This window comes from Marmota monax, unplaced genomic scaffold (genome assembly GCF_021218885.2).
Source record: "Marmota monax isolate L192 unplaced genomic scaffold, Marmota_monax_Labrador192_F-V1.1 WCK01_AAM20220418_F8-fsc00098, whole genome shotgun sequence".
In the NCBI taxonomy this organism is placed as follows: domain Eukaryota; kingdom Metazoa; phylum Chordata; class Mammalia; order Rodentia; family Sciuridae; genus Marmota; species Marmota monax.
Window position 1 is genome coordinate 2,873,001 of NW_026694639.1, and position 13,162 is coordinate 2,886,162.

Genomic DNA, 13,162 nt, shown 5'->3' on the forward strand with positions numbered 1-13,162 from the left:
GGTGTTCACTGAAGAATGATAAAAAAAAGTTCATGAGATTTGTGTAGTAATTTTGCTTTTAATATTTTTTACTGCTTAGTATGATAAGTTCAGATGAGGTTAGACTGAAATGTTGTACATATAATATACTCAAACACCTAGTATTTACTTTACATGATTCTTGCTTTAATCAGATTTCTAGAGAGAAGTTTTCACAAATCTGTGTCACTGTCTCTCTTTTTGAAAGAATAATATACACATTCATTATTTAGGTTGTGTACATTTGTAGAGTATTGATCTATCAGTTGCCTTGAGAATGTTTGGGTCAGTTTATCCTACTCCATCCCATCAATTTGGTTTGACCACATGATATCTTTGGAAGTGGACTGAGGTGCTTCATTAAGATCTAAGGAACTAGGGGACCATTCTTGAAAGAGAAGGGAAAGAAAAAAGACAAGAATAAATCCCTTTGATAAAATAGCAATCATTTTTTATATCATTTTTCTGTGAGTTTCCTCATTACTACTTTTAGAAATACAGTGCCATATGCACAAAATGGACAGTCTGCCTTTTGCAATTAGGATCCTAGTTCAAATAAATGTATTATTAGTAGCACAAAAAGTGTGAGGCAATAAAAGCAGTAAGATCACAATTACTCTGATGTAGATTCCAAAATACTCTTTTCGAGGTGAAATTGAGTAGAAAGTGGGCTATATTTGATCTTAGTCATATAATTTTATAAATGAAAATGTCAAATGGTCTTCAACATCACAATCTCTCATACTATAGAAATGCGTTAAGGTAACAAGTATATTCAGACAATTCTAGTTCAAGGCTAAGTTGGCTACTCCCTTCTGGGGTTATTCAAAAGAATATCTCTGTGTCTATACTCCTTTCTCTCGTTTTCTCATTTGTTGTTGGCACACGAAGAATATTAATGAAACAAATTTTAGCAGGCTTCCTTAGTGGTGGTGACTGCCATGAATTCCAAAGTATTCCTCTTCCCCTTTGATTTCATATCTATATGTCATCCTAGTAATGATTTTCTATTTCAAAGTGCTGAAATAAGCTATCACATGGAAAATATTAATGGGATGAACACTATTGAATCTTGTAATCAAAATCTATAAACTAATCATGTTTGATGTTTGGACATTGGCCATAAGCAATTGTGTCCCAATACTGATTACAATTTACTGGGCTGAATTATGTTCTGAGATTCCTAAATGTTTATTTTCTTATCAACTTTACATAAGGACTTTATATCCACTGGGATGATACTGCATCTCACTCAGGTGGATGAGATTAAATAACAATGTAAATGTCTTAGCATTATATCATCCCAAATGCTTGACATTTGCTAAACAACTATTTTCCTCTCCTGGGAAGAGGAAGAAAAATTTGTAGTTTATCAGTTACAGGTAATGGTACAAGGGTTTGCAAACCAGGATCACAAGCTTATCAGTATTGGATGTGTCCATTGTCTTTTAAATTTCTCATCCTCAATTATTCAGCTATATTTTAATGATGACTGCTATTAAAGAAACTAGCATCTTCTGCTCAATGCTAGTTTCTTAAGGAGTTTTGTCTTAAGTCCCAGCTTGTTCCTGTTCAAATTTCAGTTATTTTGAGCATCCACAGTAGTATACTGCTAGAGAGACTATATTTGATGTATTCTGTTATTATGCTTAAATTAAATATGCTTTTAGAGCAGTTGATTGTAATCAACAAATGCTGCATCTTTGCAAAGGAAGGAAGGAAGGAAGGAAGGAAGGAAGGAAGGAAGGAAGGAAGGAAGAAAGAAAGAAAGGAAGGAAGAAAGATTGTTTGTATGAGGCCCATGCATTTTAAGCAAAATAACCCTGATGTCTGCTTTTTCGAATTTCTTTCTCTGCAAATCTTAGACTCACGACTGTGACGTTAGCAACAGGCAGCATGAATGCATCATGTACTAACTTGACATTGAGCTTCCATAGGTATTTTCATCCTTTTATGTACGAGTTTCTTTTTCTGTTATGCAGTGAAATTACAGGAATGCATGGAGAAACATGGAGAATTCTTTCTCATTGGTGAATTACAAAAGAAGCTGATTGCTCTCTCATATTAATCTTGAGGATTCGCAGCAGGCATCGTGGAAGAACATATATTGACATGGGGCAGGGGAGGGCATAGACATTGGGTAGGCAATATGTGGAAGTTTTCAATCCAGAGTTGTTGTCAAGTGGCCTCTAGAAATGTACATTGGCTTTTGTACAATTCTTTATTCCAGGATCATGCAGACATGTGGATGCGGAGGAGAGAGGATGGGAGGGTGGGATGGAAACAGGAAAAAAGACAACCAGCATGATCTTTTGCTTCCAACCTTGAAGCTACATACAGATGGAGCACATCTCACTAGATCGTGCCCAAATGCCACGACAGGACTGATACTTTCCATGTGGCCTTCAGAAAGAACACAATCTGCTGAGGACCCAGAGCAGGGCCTTGCATTCATTATTGAATTGTTCTGATTTTGGCCAATTTTAGCATTTGATGGGTCCTAAGTAGCAAAGATTGGACTTTCATGTTAGCACCTTGAACCCATTAATGTGCCATTGGGAACTGCATTTTGTTTAATATTTCCACGCACCTTTGAAAGTGATAGATCTGTGAAAATTTCAGTACATTTATTGTCCTTTTTCAACATGTATTGTAGCAAAATGTAAGAGCAATGGTAAAATACAGTATACTTAATATATTTATTATTAAGAATATAAAAGTCTTCATTAGCAACATCCAAATCTATGAAGTATTTTGAGATACGGGCTTATGAATAAATTAAGAAATATTAGAAAACCCATAAAAGATTCTGCACTATAATTTTTAAATCTCCATAAAGCTATAAAGAACGCCAACTGGAAAACAAGACTTCAAAACAAACTGTGGAGTTTCCAGTCAAAGGGTGGAATTTAGCAGCTAAGTGTTGAGAATAACCCTGGCCTACACATTACATTGCTCATGACCTTGGGTAATTCATTTGCTCACATCTGTTTCATTTTTGTGAGTGCAGGTAAATTCTAATATGAGTTGCTTTCCTTCCTATTTCACTAAACTTTATGCGAGAGATATTGGCTCTGTTCCTGTCAGTCGTAAGAGGCCTATTTGTCTCCTAGTTTAGTGTTATGTGAATTTTATATATCGTCCTTGTAGTAATAACTGTGCTAATGGGTGAATGGTCAGGTGCCTCTTAAGCAAGGGAAAATTACCTATAAAGGTGCTGAATAAAAGACAGGTCTGGGCTCATTTCTTTTTATTTCAGTTACTCTTTATGATGCTTGAAGTGGTTGTTGTTTGTGTCAGTCAGCTTTCTGTCACTATGACAAACTACCTGAGAAAAACAACTTAAAAGAGAAAAAATTTATTTTGGCTCACAGTTTTAGAGGTTTCATTCCACAGTTGCTCAGTCTCATCTTTGTGGGCTTGTAATGAGGCAGAAAAATCCTGGCACTTCATGGCAGCTAGGAAGCAGGAAGGAGGGGGAGAAAGATTTGGAGGGGAGAGAGAGAGAGAGAGAGAGAGAGAGAGAGAGAGAGAGAGAGAGAGAGAGAGAGGCAGGTGCAATATATATGCTTTGAAGGCATGCTCACAATGACATTTCCCCTAGAGTTTCCACCACTTCCCAATTATACCATAAGTTAGGGACCAAGATTTTAAGGGACTTTTAAGGGATACTTCAGATCTAAAACATAATATTCTTATTTTACTAAAGAAATTCAGAGAGGTTACAAGGAACCAAGGGTTCTTTCTTTTCAACCTCCAGCAGTAAATCTCAAGTCTATGAGCACCTAGAAAAGAAAAATGTGCAGCTATTCTAAATGTTAGACCTGTTTCTTTTTTAACTAAGGATCTAACCTAGGGATATGTAATCACTGAGCTACATCCTCAGCACTTTTTATATTTTATTTTAAGACAGGGTATTGCTAAGTTGCTTAGGGCCTCACTAAGTTGCTGAGGTTGTCTTTGAACTCATGATCCTTCTGCTTCAGCCTCCCAAACCTTTGTGATTACAGGTGTGCACCACCACACCTAGTTTAGGGCCGTTGAAAATTACAAATAAGTAATGACATGCTTTTTAAGGAAAAATAATAATAAAGGACATTAACAGATTTGAATTAAATATAATCAAGAGACTTATTGACTATTCATTGTATATATGGTATATCAGGAGATGAGCAAATGTTCTTTACATGATAATAATTGTACATGGACAACTATTAAGTGTACATCATTTTAGGGATAAATTGTTCAGGAGAAATTCTTCCTGTGGTCTTCAGGTGTTATTGGTTCAATTAAACAAGATCCACTCTATAAACTCAAAGAGGCAAAGTTCTCCCTTTCATTCATTCTGAATAAAAGAATAAATGAATCAAAATGTACATCATCAGACAATATGAAATGCAACATTGTACCACTATCTATATAATGTGGCCAGTGTTGGATGTCATATTAGAATAATTTAGGTCTGATCTCCCTTTCATGTCTTTAATAATTATCTGGAGTTACCTGGAAAATTACCATACTTTGTAATTTTCTTGGGCTTCATAGACAACTTTGAAATGAAATGGTCTTGAAGGTTGCCTTGGTGGCCCAAAAAGTTTGCCATCAGACCTCCTTCTCAGTTGCATGCACAGCTGCACCTACGGGCATGTTTTTGTGGCTGACTTGGACATTTATTAGGTAGACATGGTTTTGCTTGCTGTATTTGGACTGAATGCATTTCTTGCTTTGTGAGGCAGCTGGGGGTGAGGGTGGAAAAAGCAGGCTTTTTGTTTAATAAAGCAAATAACCAGGGAATTCTGGAAAAAGAACACATTCCATTCCACACCCAGTCAACACATATCAGAGCAACAAAATCTGTTTATTTCTTCTTTATCACGATTTCCTTTAGCATCTCTTAAGGGGAATAATGGCCATTCTGGCAAACAACTTTGCTTGGTTGCTTCTAAGAATCTGTTTTTCATTTTCCTTAAAGGAAGGCATTATTATTAGAAGCAGCCAAATCCCCCCATACGCCTGAAAAGGCTGTTCCTATTTTCCACTATTTTAAAGGCAAAATTCAAACACTTTATTTTTTTTAAAATGTTTTCAAAATTCACACATCAAAGATTTTTATTTTTCAGAAGTAAATATACAAGGGCTTGCCAGTATTTCTGGTGAAATTCTTGAAACAGTAATAACAGCACCTCTCAATTTTTAAAATAAGAAATATAGAAGCTATACTTACAAGTTGTAACTATATTTTATGTGAATAATTTTTTAAAAGCTTAAGATGTTCTTGAACTCAGTATATCCTAACTACTAACAGGTCATTGCATCTTCTATAAATCCTTTCTTTAATTTCCTTCAGCTTGTCAGATTCTAAACACATGCTCTATAGAGAAAATTGGATTGTGGTGATGCTGCACAAATCTATAAATTTACTAAGAAATTATTGAATCGTACACTTTCAACAAATTAATTTTATGGTATGTAAATTATACCTCAATAAAGCTGTTGAAAAGATGGCAAGTTTTCCAATGTGCAGATGTTCTTGGTGTAGTGGTTTTTTATGCACTTTGGAAACCTTATATATGTATTTTTAAAAATAGTTTTATTGAGGTATTATTTGCATATCATGAAATTCATTCATGGTAAACGTACAATCCAATTTTTTGTAGTAAATTCGTAGTCTCTGTGTCTATATAGATGATAACTGTCTTTATCACAGAATTCATTCATTTCTTGGATTGTTGATGAATACTTCTTTGGGCTTGAAATGATTAGCTGGATGGGAAGTTTGCTAAAACACCATTTTTGCCTTTTTACTGATCCAACTGAAGGTTCAGTTCTACTCTCTTGCCCACATAGTGTTCCACAATCATTCATTAGAAGAACCTTTCATGAAGATTACTGCCTGGGATAGTTGAGTGCCATGGTACATTCTGTCCATTGCCTTTACATTTGGCCTCTGAATACCATCAATTTGTTGTCTTGGGAGCACTGTAAACCCTAACAAGGTAGCTGTTAAGATGTTCTTACTTTTTTACTTTGGTCCTAGCTTTGTAGGTTTTCTCCTTTCTCACTGCACATCTTAGCAGGCCCTTACAGAAAGTAGGAGTGGGTAAAACCCCACAGGTTTTCCTTATTATGTTTCTTGTTTGTGCATTCCTCAAGGAATAAAAATCCAAAATATTTCCTGCAGTGTCTAAAACAAACAAACAGTGCTGTACAGGATGTCAAAGATTTCCACTTATTCATGATGGTTTTATAATAAAGAAGGAAATGACTTGCTCTGGAGAAAAGTGCGTCTGCAGAGCCTCCCTCCACAGTGAACATTCCATCACTCTCTCCTCGATCAATTATTCCAAAAGAAAACTCAGAATTGAAATGCCTTCTCATTAAGTGTTACCCATTCTTGTATACTCAGGTCCTGTTAAAATAAACTTATATGTGAAATTCCATGCTCTTTGGTTACCTTTGTAAGTCTAGACCTCTCTATTGATCCTTGTTGCGATGTCCTCCTGCAGGTGTCCATTGCACACTGATAAAGCCACTTGGGCTTTTAACACCTAGGTTGCAGTATTGTTTACATACCATGCAATTTATTCAAAGTGTGGTGTAAAATTCAGTAACTGGAGTGGATTTATAGACTTGTTCAATCATCTTCATGATCTGGGTTAAAACATTTTCATCACCCGCCAAAGAAATCTTATACCAATTAGCAGTTCCTCCACATTCTTCCTTTCTCCCTGTAAGCTTCACTTCCCATGAAATCACTAATATATTTTCTCTATAAATTTGTTTATTATGGACAAATTTATAGATTTGTGCAAACATCACCACAATCCAATTTTCTCTATGAGCATGTGCTTAGAATCTGACAAGCTGAAGGAAATGAAAGAAAGGATTTATAAAAGATGCAATGACCTGCTAATAGTGAGGATCTTCTGAGTTCAAGAACATCTTAAGCTTTAAAACATATTTAAATATAATGTGAATTTAAATATAATATTTAAATATAAATACATTTATAAAATCTGTCTTTTCTGACTACTGTCTTTCACTTAGCATAAACTTTTTAAGGTCCATCCATTGGTGGCATATATCAGTACATCATTCCTTTTCTTGATAAATAACATATCCTTGTAAAGATGCACAAAATAATATTAATCCATTCACTAGTTTCTCCCTTGTCTTTATCTGTTGTCTGATGCTCTAAAATAATATCTGAAACTTAAGTAATTTATAAAGGAAACAATTTTTTTTAGCTCACTGTTCTGGAGGCTGGGAAGTCCAGGACCATGAGATTAGCATCTGCTCTGCTTCTGTTGAGGGGCCCATGGTAGCAGTACAAGCAGATGTAGGCAGAGGAGATAGAATACAAAAAATGCCTGTAGTGTACTCTTATGGGAACCAAAACATCCTACAAAAGGGAGAACTCCCTCACACCAGTGAGAATTAACTCAGTCCAGGGGGGCTGGCATGAAGCCCATTTAAAGACCTAATCACTTCTTAAAGACCCTACTTCCCAACACTTGCTGGTGGTCATCGGATTTCAACATGAGTTCTGGAGGGGACAAACCCTGCTCAACCCACAGTATCCCTTTAACTTATTATAAATAATGCTAATAATTTTTGTGTGGAGATGTTTTCATTTCTCTCAGGTGTCTAAGTAGGAGTGGAATTGTGGCGTCATGTGATAACCGTTTAGCATTTGAAGAAACTGCCCAACTGTTTTCCAAAATTGTCTACAGCATTCACAGTTCCACCTGTGGCTTCTAGTCTCTTGCCTTTACCTAATTGTTTGCCTATCAAATTATGTCCATTCTAGTGGATGTGAAATGATATCCTTACTGTGGTTTTCATTTGTATTTATCTATTCATGATTTTGGCATATTTCAAATAGTCAAATACACAGATACACACATGCATGCACACACACACACACACTGCCTTTAAAATAACCCAAAAGTACTTTTAAAGTCAGGAGAACGGTAAAGGTCATGAAGCTTTATGCCTGAATTCGCCCAGTTTCCCCTGTGTTCGTGTTCAGTGCATCAAAGCTATGTAAAAACAAAGACGCCTATTTAATAGTATTTTTCCAACTTTCAGGGAGGCCAGTTCAGGAATAAAAGTTATATAAGCTGTCACCTAAGTAAAGTCATCATTAAAATATATTAAGATACATTTTGACTACTGAAATTTGGTGCAGCAAAAGCTGTAAACAATTGTAAGGTAATAAACTCCAGGATTCAGGTTCAATATTTCTTCTTTCCTACTGAGAAATCAAATAAAAACTTAGAAAAAATTAATAAAATTTCTCCTTATTTTCTACAGGCAAAGCTTATCACTAATACATAAATGAAAAAGTGAAGCAATTCTACTGTTTTCTCACTGGGCCAAGTGTTTCCAACTACTCATCCACTTCCCTGGGACTTCTTCCTACAGGGATTGTGTTTTCTTTTAGGCAAACTTGGTCTATAGCTCTTCCTGTGTGTATGTAGTCAATAGATATAGATATCAAGGACTATGGGGACATCAAGGCATGGAGGATATGTAAGATTGGGAAATATGACTCACCTTACTAGAACAAGTATTACATAATCTCTAAATATGTGAACTTCCATATATTCCCTACATTAGGTATTTCCCAACCTCTACATCATTTGACTATAATTGGTCTGGGCCAGCCAGCCTATGAAGTTAGAGTTTCCTGTTCTTCTAAAATACAGAAACTTGTGAGTCACTAAGTCAGGCAAATCATAGCTATATTGGATGTATATACATATATATATATATATATATATATATATATATATATATATATATATATATATTTGGAGTCTGAACCCAGGGTTGTTTAACCACTGAGACACATCCCCAGCCCTTTTTATTTCTTATTTTAAGACAGGGTCTCACTAAGTTGCTGAGGGCCTTGCTAAATTGCTGAGGCTAACCTCGAATCTGGTATCCTCCTGCCTCAACCTCCCAGGTTGCTGGGATTATAGGCATGCACCATCATGCCCAGTATACTGGATGTTTTTTAATTTGATAAATTTATATTTAATCCATTGATATTATATATTATATTAAGCAACTAGCTTTTTTTACTTATTCTATTTTAGATAAAAAATCACACTAATATATCCTTTGGAAAAATATTTGTATAAAATCCATTTTATGAATATTGTACAATTATAAAATTGTACAATAGTCCTCTATTGTTGAACATTTAGACATATGACTTGGTTATATATTTTATATATATATATATATATATATATATATATATATATATATATATATGTGTGTGTGTGTGTGTGTGTGTGTACATAGCACCATTTGTTTAAAAAGCTGTCTTTTCTTCAACATCTTTTTGGCAACTTTGTCAAGGATCAGATGACTGTGGATGTAAGGGTTTGTCTCTGTGTCTTATATTCTGTTCCATTGGTCTATGTCTATATTTATGCCAGTGTCATGCTGTTCTTGTTACTCTAGCTCTCTAGTGCAATTTGAACTTGGCTATTATGTTATACTCAGCATAGCTCTTTTTGCTCAGAATTGTTTCACTCTTCTGGGTCTTTTATTCTTCCAAACGAATTTTAGGACTGTTTCTTCTATTTCTATGAAGAATATCATTGCTATTTCCATGAGCATTGCACTGAATTTGTAGGTTGATTTTGGTAATAAGGCCATTTTAACAATATTAGTTCTGCCTATCCATGAACATAGTAGATCTTTCTATCTTTTAGTGTTTTCTCCAATTTCTTTCTTCATTGTTATATTATTTTCATTGTAGAAGTTTTCCACTTCATTGATTAAGTTTATTCCTAGGTATTTTATTTACTTTTTTAAAGGCTACAGTTTTCACACACTTTGTAATATGAGCTTTGCCAAATTTATTTCATGCTGATTTAATGACATTCCTTGTCTTTATGTTTCAATTTGTTAATTTATGAAGTCCAATCATTTTAACCAGAAATGTGAAGAAAAACAAATAAAAAGAATTCTTAACTTTTCAACACTTAGTTCAGTCATGAGGTCAGTGTATGAGGTAGGTGCCAGACTTACCGTTTCATAGCTGAGGAATTATAGATGCAGGGAGGTAAGTTACTAGTCCAAAGTCCCAGAGCTTTCAAGAGTCAGTCAGGGACTATGGGTCTTCTGCATCATAATTCTGCATCACTTCATATGAGAGGAATTGTCTTTCCTGCCTCATACCACTTTGCAGAGCTGGGGGAAGTCATCACATGTTTGGTCTTTTTTCTTCTCTGTTGTGAAGCTCCTCTGCACCAACCTGGCTACCTGGCCTAAAATTTTAGTCATATTGGCAGACAGGGCTGTCTTTTCATTGGTGTTATGACAAGAAATATTGGTGGCATGGTCAGCTTTCCTACCATCAACTTAATTTCCCTCAGGGAATTGAGTGACTCTGAGATTAAACATGATGCTGAAGGATACGAGCTTCTTTAAAGGACCATACTGAGAATAACATGACATGATGTTTTTCTAGATGAGTACTTAGCCTAATTACAGCTATGCCTGTGTTTATACTGGAGACTATCTTACTCAGAGTCATTCTCTAAGTGTATTTTGTCAAAGGTATCCTCATCTTGAATATTGGCTCTTCCTCCTTGTGCCATTCTATAAAAAATGGTATATTCACACAAGTGAATTTTTCTTGGAGATTAATTGTGAGCTCTGCTCAGTATATTCAGAAAAACTTGAATCTTTGGTGTGTGGTTCACTGACTGTGGTCTTGGGCAAAATACCCAGATCTCCAGTCTCATTCTCCTCCCTTATAAAATAGATGTACTGTGTGCATTGAATGAGATAACGCATGTAAATACTTGGCCCAGAAAATATGAAGCATAAAATAAAACTTAACAATGTTGTGCTACCTTCTCTTCCTACCTATTGTGGAAGGAGACCCAGATTTGCCCCTGTGGTTTAATGGAATTCACAGAGATATCTAGACTCCAGTTTTAGGTAGGAACTATTTGTTGGTAATGTTGATTGGAAATGATTGTGTGTGTGTGTGTGTGTGTGTGTGTGTGTGTGTGTGTGTAGGAAAGTAGGGGACAGCTTTCAGAGAGGTTGAAAACGATCTTTAGAAATAGAATGTTGAGTCCTCCAAAGGTCCAAAACCTTTTCTTTTTCAATTAATCCTTCAGAGTTATGCCTCTCTGGAGGGGTCTTGCCATGTATGGATGAGGGGGAATAGAAAAGAGTCGCATTTTAACAATATTCTTCCTCAGAGGGATTTTTGTGTGCAAGTGTTTATGCCTCACAAGGTCTGATATGAATGGTATATCCAATAATGCAAAAGACTATACCCCAAAGTGCTCTGGAACTTTGTTTTTGTAATCTATAAATGATGACATGTGACTTAACAATCAGCATTTAAGTCTAACATTTCTTGCTTTAAGACAGTTCCTTCAAAGCCCAGAAACAGGCCTCTTGGGAATGGCAAAATCCAGTTAGGTCACACTGCTGGAGAAGGAAGGGGGATTTCTGAACAAGATGGTGGGGAATGGCCAGGGCTGTTGTTTTGTTGGAGGAGAAGAAAAATTCCTGTTCTGGGGGAGCTTGCTTGTAAAATCCTTAGTGCTTAATAAAATACACAGATTTTTCTGAGATTGTTAAAGAAGGGTAGCAACAATTTGGGAAAACTTTCAGTAATAGAGATGGATGGCTTCTTTAGCCTACTTAATTATAAGTTCTTTGTACCTAGAGCCTAGGCCCAAACAGCCCCTGCTGATTGGATAAATACCTTGTTTATTGAAGCCATCCGTGTGTATTTGGTTTCTTTTCCCTCAATATGCATAATGCACACTAGGCTGAAATCATCCGCATTTGTTCCTCCCACATTTTTTTTTGTTATTGTCATTTTCTAGCTTTTTCTTTGCTGTGAACAATAGACTTTGCAAGAACAAATTTAGAGAATGAAAAGTTTATTTGGGTCTTATGGTTTTAGAGGTCTTGGTCCATACATGGTCAACTCCATCTGGGCTCAAGGTGAGGCAGAACATCATGGCAAAGGAAAGTAGCTAAGGTCATGACAATCAGAAAACAGCAAGTTTTGCTGACCTCCTCTAGCCCCATCTACCTTCCTACAGTTCCACCCAGTTAATCCGTATCCATGGACTAATACATTGATTAGGGTAAGATTCTCATAACCCAATCATTTCAAGTCTAAACATTCTCATATTTTCTCACACACGAGCTTTTGAGAGACAGCTCATATCTAAACCACACCAACCATTAAATCAAGTAATATAAATAGCTTAACTTAAAGTATTTTCATTAAAAACATACAAGCTATGTGTTTTCTGCTGCTATGGTTAACTATATGGCAAAACCACACTGAGTTATTTCCTAAAAGGTGTGGCACCAGATTTTTCAAATTCTAAGCCCACAGCTTTGGGTTTAGAAAACAGAAGATACGGAATATATTTGTGAGTATGTATTTATGTATGTGTGTATGATGAAATATTATAAAATGATTCACATATAAAGGGCAAGTGTTCATCTTCTGAGTTTTTGCTAATTTAAAATAATGTAGGGAAAGAAGTCATCATAACATTATTAACTAATGAGCAAAACAATTATATAGTTAGCACTCAAATGCCTAACATCTTCCTCAATGCAGATAGATTGCAGGATGAAATTGAGGTTTTGTAAAGAAACAGGCAAGATTTATGAATTTGATGAAAAGGAGGGTTGGGATTGATGGACTCCTTTAGTTACAAGACAACTCACTGACAAATGAGAATCTGGCACAATACACCAATTAAACTGAGGAAGAGAAAAGCAGACGAAGATGACTGCAGAATAGCTATTTTGAAAGGGGATGAATTGATTATGCAAGGATTAAGCAAAACCCCTGGGAAAACTAATGAAACCTTCAAATAGTTTTGCAAACATGACTCTCTTTTATAATTATGCTGTAGGGATCAAACTTGAAGGTAAGATCTTATTGAATAATCATATAAATTTGATAAACAAGGAACAAAACAAAATTAACACCATACTTGTATTTACTAGAATCTGTATTCTCTGAGAACATAGTTCTAATAATATAGAAACACTTGTAACGAGTTTAGTAGTAACAACATATAAAATGACATAAACTTATTTTATAGTTCTAGAACTTATTTTAAAA